This window comes from Macaca nemestrina, chromosome 1 (genome assembly GCF_043159975.1).
Source record: "Macaca nemestrina isolate mMacNem1 chromosome 1, mMacNem.hap1, whole genome shotgun sequence".
Taxonomy (NCBI): Eukaryota; Metazoa; Chordata; class Mammalia; order Primates; family Cercopithecidae; genus Macaca; species Macaca nemestrina.
In genome coordinates, this window is record NC_092125.1 from 41,196,984 (window position 1) to 41,203,741 (window position 6,758).

A 6,758-nucleotide genomic window follows, 5' to 3' on the forward strand; every position below is an offset into this window, starting at 1 on the left:
TTAGTTCCAGTTGACATGATAAAGGCTTAGCAATAAATGACTTGCCCAAAGCCATACAATAAGCAAACTCTAATTTCAATAGGGTTATTGTTACTTGCTTCTGAAATAGTCCTAAGTAATACAAGAAAGTTACAACCTCTAGAAGTGCACAGTTGGCAATCTTGAGGCACTTCAACTCCAGCAATAGAGTGAATATGGGTATGAAAACTGAGACTAGCAAGTCTAATTGGTGCAAATTTTTCTTATGCTTCCATTTTCACTGAAATTAGTTTAGTTATTACTAGGAGGTGTACTTTACGGGTTTGCTATACGGATCAAATAAAACCATGTGTGGGCCGGGCATGGTGGCTCACGCCTGTAATCCCAACACTTTGGGAGGCTAAAGTGGGAGGATCACTTGAGACCAGGTGTTCGAGACCAGCCTGGCCAACATAGTGAAACTCTGTTTCTATTACAAATACAAAAATTATCCGGGCATGGAGGCACATGACTGTAGTCCCAGCTATTTGGGAGGCTGAGGCACAAGAATCGCTTGAACCTGGGAGACAGAGGTTGCAGTGAGCTGAGATCATGCCACTGCACTCCACCCTGGGCAACAACGAGACTCTGTATCAATAAAATGAAATGAAATAAAATAAAATAAAGTAAAATAAAATAAAATAAACCATGTGTGAGTAAAGAGCTTTGTTAAAAAAGCATATCACCAACTTTAGGTTAAACTTCACAGTTGCGAAATACAAACACCAATTGTTTTTAAGTGTTCAGTTGTTTCTACTGATGCATTTGTCAAGAATGTTTCTGGAAGTCGCAATCTTAGAGAGTAATGGCTTTGGGGATATTCCAATAGTCTGAATATCAACCAATGAAAACAAATTGCCAAAAACATACCAATAATGAGTTTGTTTTCAGTCAAACCTGGTTTATAAGATGTAAGAATATCAAGTCTTGCACAATAGATGCACCTTAATATATATAGTGATTTATTCTCAGGGATGCTTATTTTAACTTAGGTAATATTTTTTCCAATATTTCAACTTTCTGACAGCTGGAAATTAGGCTATAAAGAAGGAAGTGGAGTCATTCTCCCACTGCCTAAACCTTCCAGTTCACTCGAGCCAGTTCAGTTTTCCAATAGCTCAAGGCAGACAGACCAAACCAGAACTTTCCATGCCATAAATACCTGTTATGAAGGGGCAGGCTTAAGTGTCTATTGGGTCTGAGAGAGATGTGCATATGTGAAGTCTAACAAAGTGGGTATATATGCTCATGGGCATGTAAGCTCACCTGTTTCCCTATTTACCTAGACAAGATTGATTATACATTTTCATCACAAATTAGGGTAAAACCATTTCATGTTTATATAGCTGGCTTCCAAAGTAATATTAGGGGCTGGGTGCAGTGACTCACACCTGTAATCCCAGCACTTTGAGAGGTTGAGGTGGGCAGATCACTTGAGGTCAAGAGTTTGAGACCAGCCTGGCCAACATGGTGCAACCCCATCTCTACTAAAAATACAAAAATTAGCTGGGTGTGGTGGCGCATGCCTGTAATCCCAGCTACTCGGGAGGCTGTGCCACTTCACGCCAACCTGGGCTACACAGCAAGACTCTGTCTCAAAACAAACAAACAAACAACAAAGTAATATTAGGGATCATCTTTCATAGGAAGAACAAAAAGACACACCTATATTCCTGGAGTCAAGTCCTTCAGTTTCTAGAATCAAGTCAGCTATTGAATATTTATTTCATGTATTTCCATTAAAAATATTATCCTAAGAAAACCCTGCTTCTTTGGGAAGAAAATTTTCCACATTTCTATATTCTTCTCTCTTTTGCTTTCTTCACTTTTCTTCAAGATAGATATCATTAGGATAGAGCTAAAATGATTGGCATTTCTCTCTTTCTTTTCCTCACAAGCAAACATTTTTATGTCCGTGGAATAAGCAATGTCCCTAGATCAAAATCCTCCTTCTTGCAGCTTTAAGTCACCAAAATTTCACTCAGACTTATAATTTATGTAATTATTCAAATAATAATTCACAATTGAAATACATTCCCCATTTTTTTAAGAGCTGGGGTCTTGCTATGTTGCTCTGGTTGGTCTTGAACTCCTGGCCTCAAGCAATCCTCTCACCTGGGTCTCCCAAAGTACTGGTATTATAGGCATGAGCTGTCTCACCCAATTTATGTTCCCAAATTTTAAAACCTAATTATCAATTATAAGCATAGCAATACTTCCGGCACCACAGTGAAAGAGAGAAAGTACACAGGTTGCTGTAACCAATAAGCATTGCATACCATTAGAAATAATAAATTTATTCAGCTAACTCAGATATTTGCTCATTTGTTCATCATGGCTTCTTTCAGATACTGGGGGAGGTGGTTCAAATTGAAAATTTTATATTTTCAATTATTTTCTTGAGACTGAAAATCTTACTACTTATAAAGTTTTCCCAAGAGCAAAAATAGGAGACAGAAAAATCAGTACTAACAGACTTGAAAAGGGTATAATTGATTAAGAAGTAAAATCATTCCCTGAAATGACATCTGAGAATATCTCTGCCTCCTTCCTTTAAGTCACCCAAATGAAAAACACATTTCGCTCAAGGGAGTATTAAATAAAGGATAGGGAGATTAAAATACAAAATACTTTTTCCATTAGGTCAATACTTCACAATGTAGTTAAGTCAGATCTAACTTGGAATTTCAATCCCATGACTCCCAAATTTATCAAATGTAAAAAATAACAGTGTCTCAGCTGAGCTACTCCAAACAACTCTCCCATAATAACTAAACTAATTTCAGACGAAATGAAGGCACAAGAAACATTTGCACCAATCAGACCTGCTGGTCTCAATTTTCACAACCCAGATTCCTTCTATGGCTGGAGTTGAAATAATTCAAGGTTAGTAACTGTGTGCTTTCCTTTTTTTTTTTTTTTTTTTTTTAAGACAGAGTCTCGCACTGTCACCCAGACCGAGTGCAGTGGCACCATCTTGGATCAGTGCAACTTCCATCTCCCTGGTTCAAGGGATTCTCCTGCCTCAGCCTCTCAAGTAGCTGGGATTACAGGTGCCCACCACCATGCCAGGCTAATTTTTGTATTTTTAGCGAGACAGGGTTTCACAGTGTTGGCCAGGCTGGTCTCGAACTCCCGACCTCAAGTGATCCACCCACCTCGGCCTCCCAAAGTGTGGGGATTACAAGCATAAGCCACCACACCCGGCCCACTTTTAAATTTTATAAGTTGCTTGTATTACTCAGGATTGTTTCAGAAACAATAACGGAAACCCTATTCAAACTGGGGTTTAAGTCAAGGAGGAAATTTATTGACCTATTTGATTGGGAAGTCTAATGGGTAGATTCGGTTTTAGGGACTACTATATCCATGAATTCTGATAATATCATCAAGATCCTGTTTCTTTTTCTCACCACCACCTATTTTACTTTCCTCTATGATTCCTTTTATTCACAGATAAGTGCTCTCCATATTGAAACAAGGTGGCTGCTGGCAGCCCTAAACAACATTGTCCTTACAGGTCATAATCCCACTGAAAGACAGGATCTTTGCCCAGAATGCCAATAAAAGTCTCAATGAAGACTCTGATTAGGCCTACACTGATCATGTGCCCATTCTTATCAATCACTGTGACTAGAAAGAGGAACTGGTTGGCCAAACCTGGGTCACTTGCCTACACTAGGCTTGAAAGGGGAGGGGAATAGGAAGAAAAGCCAACTTCATCTGAATTTCTCAGACTGGGCTTGTAATAGAAGGTAGAGAAGCTTGACAATAAATACAGTGTTGCTGTAAGAAGAAAATATGTAGTGTAGACATCGAGTTATAATCTGAAAATGTCTTCTTAATATCTGCAGGTCCAGCACCTTATAGAAAGTAAACTGAGATTTATTAATTTTTGTGGGAGTGTAGAAACTGATGAAAAAAAAGGAAGGCATTCCAAGGGAAATGTGATCCTGGATAAATTCAGGACATTTAGGCTGTGGCTTCTAGGGACTAAGGAGAATGTGGGAAATGCTGTCTTGAGGGTGAGAGATGGGAGCTAAATACTCTCTGAATCCAACCTGGCCTTGTGGGCATCTAGAAGCTTCTAAACTTCGCTCTTTCTCTCTCACTCCCTCCCTCCTACTTACTCCCTCCCTCCACATAATCTGTTATCTATGCCATGCATTAGCATTATCCTTCTCTGAAAGTTTCTTGGTTCCTGCTGCTCCATTAAAATGATTTGAATTTTCACGGCCTAAACTATGGCACAGACTTAAACATGACCTCCAGTTCCCAACATCTGCTCACCTCAGTTTCTGTGTCTTGGTTCAAATCACAGAAAGAGAATCCTATTAGCTCAGCTTGAGTCATGGGACCATTCTGATATACTCACCTGGGGCCAAAAAACAGGTCTGCTCTACCCACCTCTTTGGCAAGGGTTTTAAGGGGCACCGTCCCACTTTTAATACCCCCAAACACACTCAAAATTTGGTTCCACCATGAAAAACAGGGTCAGAAACTGGAAGAATAGTAAGGGTTGCACAACATGATACTTTTAGTTACCCCTATCATGGCTGCTTGGACAAGTAGCTCATATCAAAAGATTATCCTAAAAAGAAAATGGTTGTTCACCTGAAATATCTGCAGCATAGCTGCAGGATTTGAGGATACCAAAACAAAAGCCAAATGCAAATGTAGTCCCTATATCATCTTTTTTTCCGCATGACTATAAATTTGCAATAATGTTAAATAACTGTGTTAAATATCTAACATGGGGCATATGCTTCTGAAGGCCACTAACTGATCAGATAGCACTATCTGTTACCTAAAAAGGTGAATTATTTAAAGAAGTTTTGCTCCCTAATAAAAAGGAATAAAAAGAAAAAGAAAGAGAAAGGAAGAAGGCAGGCAGTGAAAAATGTATACTGTACTTTCCAGCCAATTACTTACTAAATATCTCCAGAATTATTCCACTTTTCTTGATCTTTCTGCCACTCCCCAGGTTCTCCTTCTTAAATTACTGAAGAATTCAGGTTGGACTTTTTGCAGTAATCTTTTCCTCCTCTCAGCCACTCTGTATACTCCAGCCAAAGGGATTATTATGGTTTAAGTGTGTCCCCCAAAGTTCATGTGTTGGAAACTTAATCACCAATGCAACAGTGGTGAGATGTGGGACTTTTAAGAGGTTATTAGGTCGTGACGGATTTGTCCTCATGAATGGATCAACATCATTATTGCAAGAGTGGGTTTGTTATAAAAGTGAGTTTGGTACCCTCTTGCTCTCTTGCCCTTTCATCATGGAATGACACAGCAAGAAGGCCCTCACAAGATGCTGGCCCCTCAATCTTGGATTTTCCAGCCTCCAGAACTGTGAGAAATAAATTTCTATTCATTATAAATTACCCAGTCCCAGATTATTCTGTCACAGCCGCACAAAACAGCCTAAGACAGGGATGTTTTCTAAATTATAAATCAGATCAGATCACTGTTTAACTTTAAATCATTCAATGGCTCCTCAGTACTCGCAGAATAAAATGCGAATTCTTAAAAATCTTACAAGTCCCTCATGATCTGGCTCCTCATTGCCTCTCAACCTCACCTTACTCCCTTTACTCTAACCACACACTGAACTCCTTTTAGTCATCAAATGTGGCGTGCTCTATCCTAGCTGGTAAATACTGTTTTCTCATCCTCATCCGTGATAACTAACTATAACTCAACCCAGAATTTATTAATTTACTTCCCGAGCCTTCTGTGGGCCCCCTGGATCTGTGTTAGTGCCTCTTCTCATATGTGCTGTTTTTCTTGTATTAAAGCACTTATCAGTGTCCTTTATTGTGATTACTTTTTTATTTGTTTACACCCTCTGCCAACATTTATTCAGACCCTGCCATGCACTAGGCAGTATGCTTAGCACTTTATAGACATTATCTCATTTAATTTTCACTATATCTCAATGATGTAGGTTCTTTGATTACCTGTATCTTACAGACACGGTGATAGACTTAGGGAAGTTAAATTGTGTTCAAGCTAATATGTGGTGAAGGCAGGCTTTGAACTTGGGTAGTCAGCCAGGCCCTCCTAATGCCTTACTCTCCCAAACCCTTCATGAGAGCAGGAACCACTTCTATCTTGTTTACTATTACATCCCCAGAGTCTGTCACAGTTCGACACATAGTAAGGGTTCACAAAATATTTCTTTAATAAATGTGGAATGATTTTTGCTTACGGCTAGATCCACTTTTCATGAATATTTTAAAATTTCTACTCTGAGTTAGATGTCTTAAAAACTAGAAAAAAAAAACAGCCAGGTGTTGTTGCTTATGCCTGTAATGCCAGCACTTTGGAAGGCCGAGGTAGGTGGATCACTTGAGGCCAAGAGTTTGAGACCAGCATGGGCAACATGGCAAAGCCCCATCTCTACTAAAAATACAAAAATTAGCCGACCATGGTGGGGCATGCCTATATTTCCAGTTACTGGGGAGGTTGAGGCACAAGAATCATCAGAACCTGGGAGGAGGAGGTTGCAGTGAGCTGAGATGAGATTGCACCACTGCACTCCAGTCTGAGCAACAGAGTGAGACTTTGTCTAAAACAAAACAAAACAAAACAAAACAAAAAAATCATAGAAAAAAGGACTGCCAAAAAAAAAATCTCAACAGGTATTCATAAAGCCTGCAACTATAAGATCTGTGCACCCTGTTCCTTCTCCCATCAAGCTCTAGTTTAGACCATAGCTGAGTGGTTCATTCTTTGTA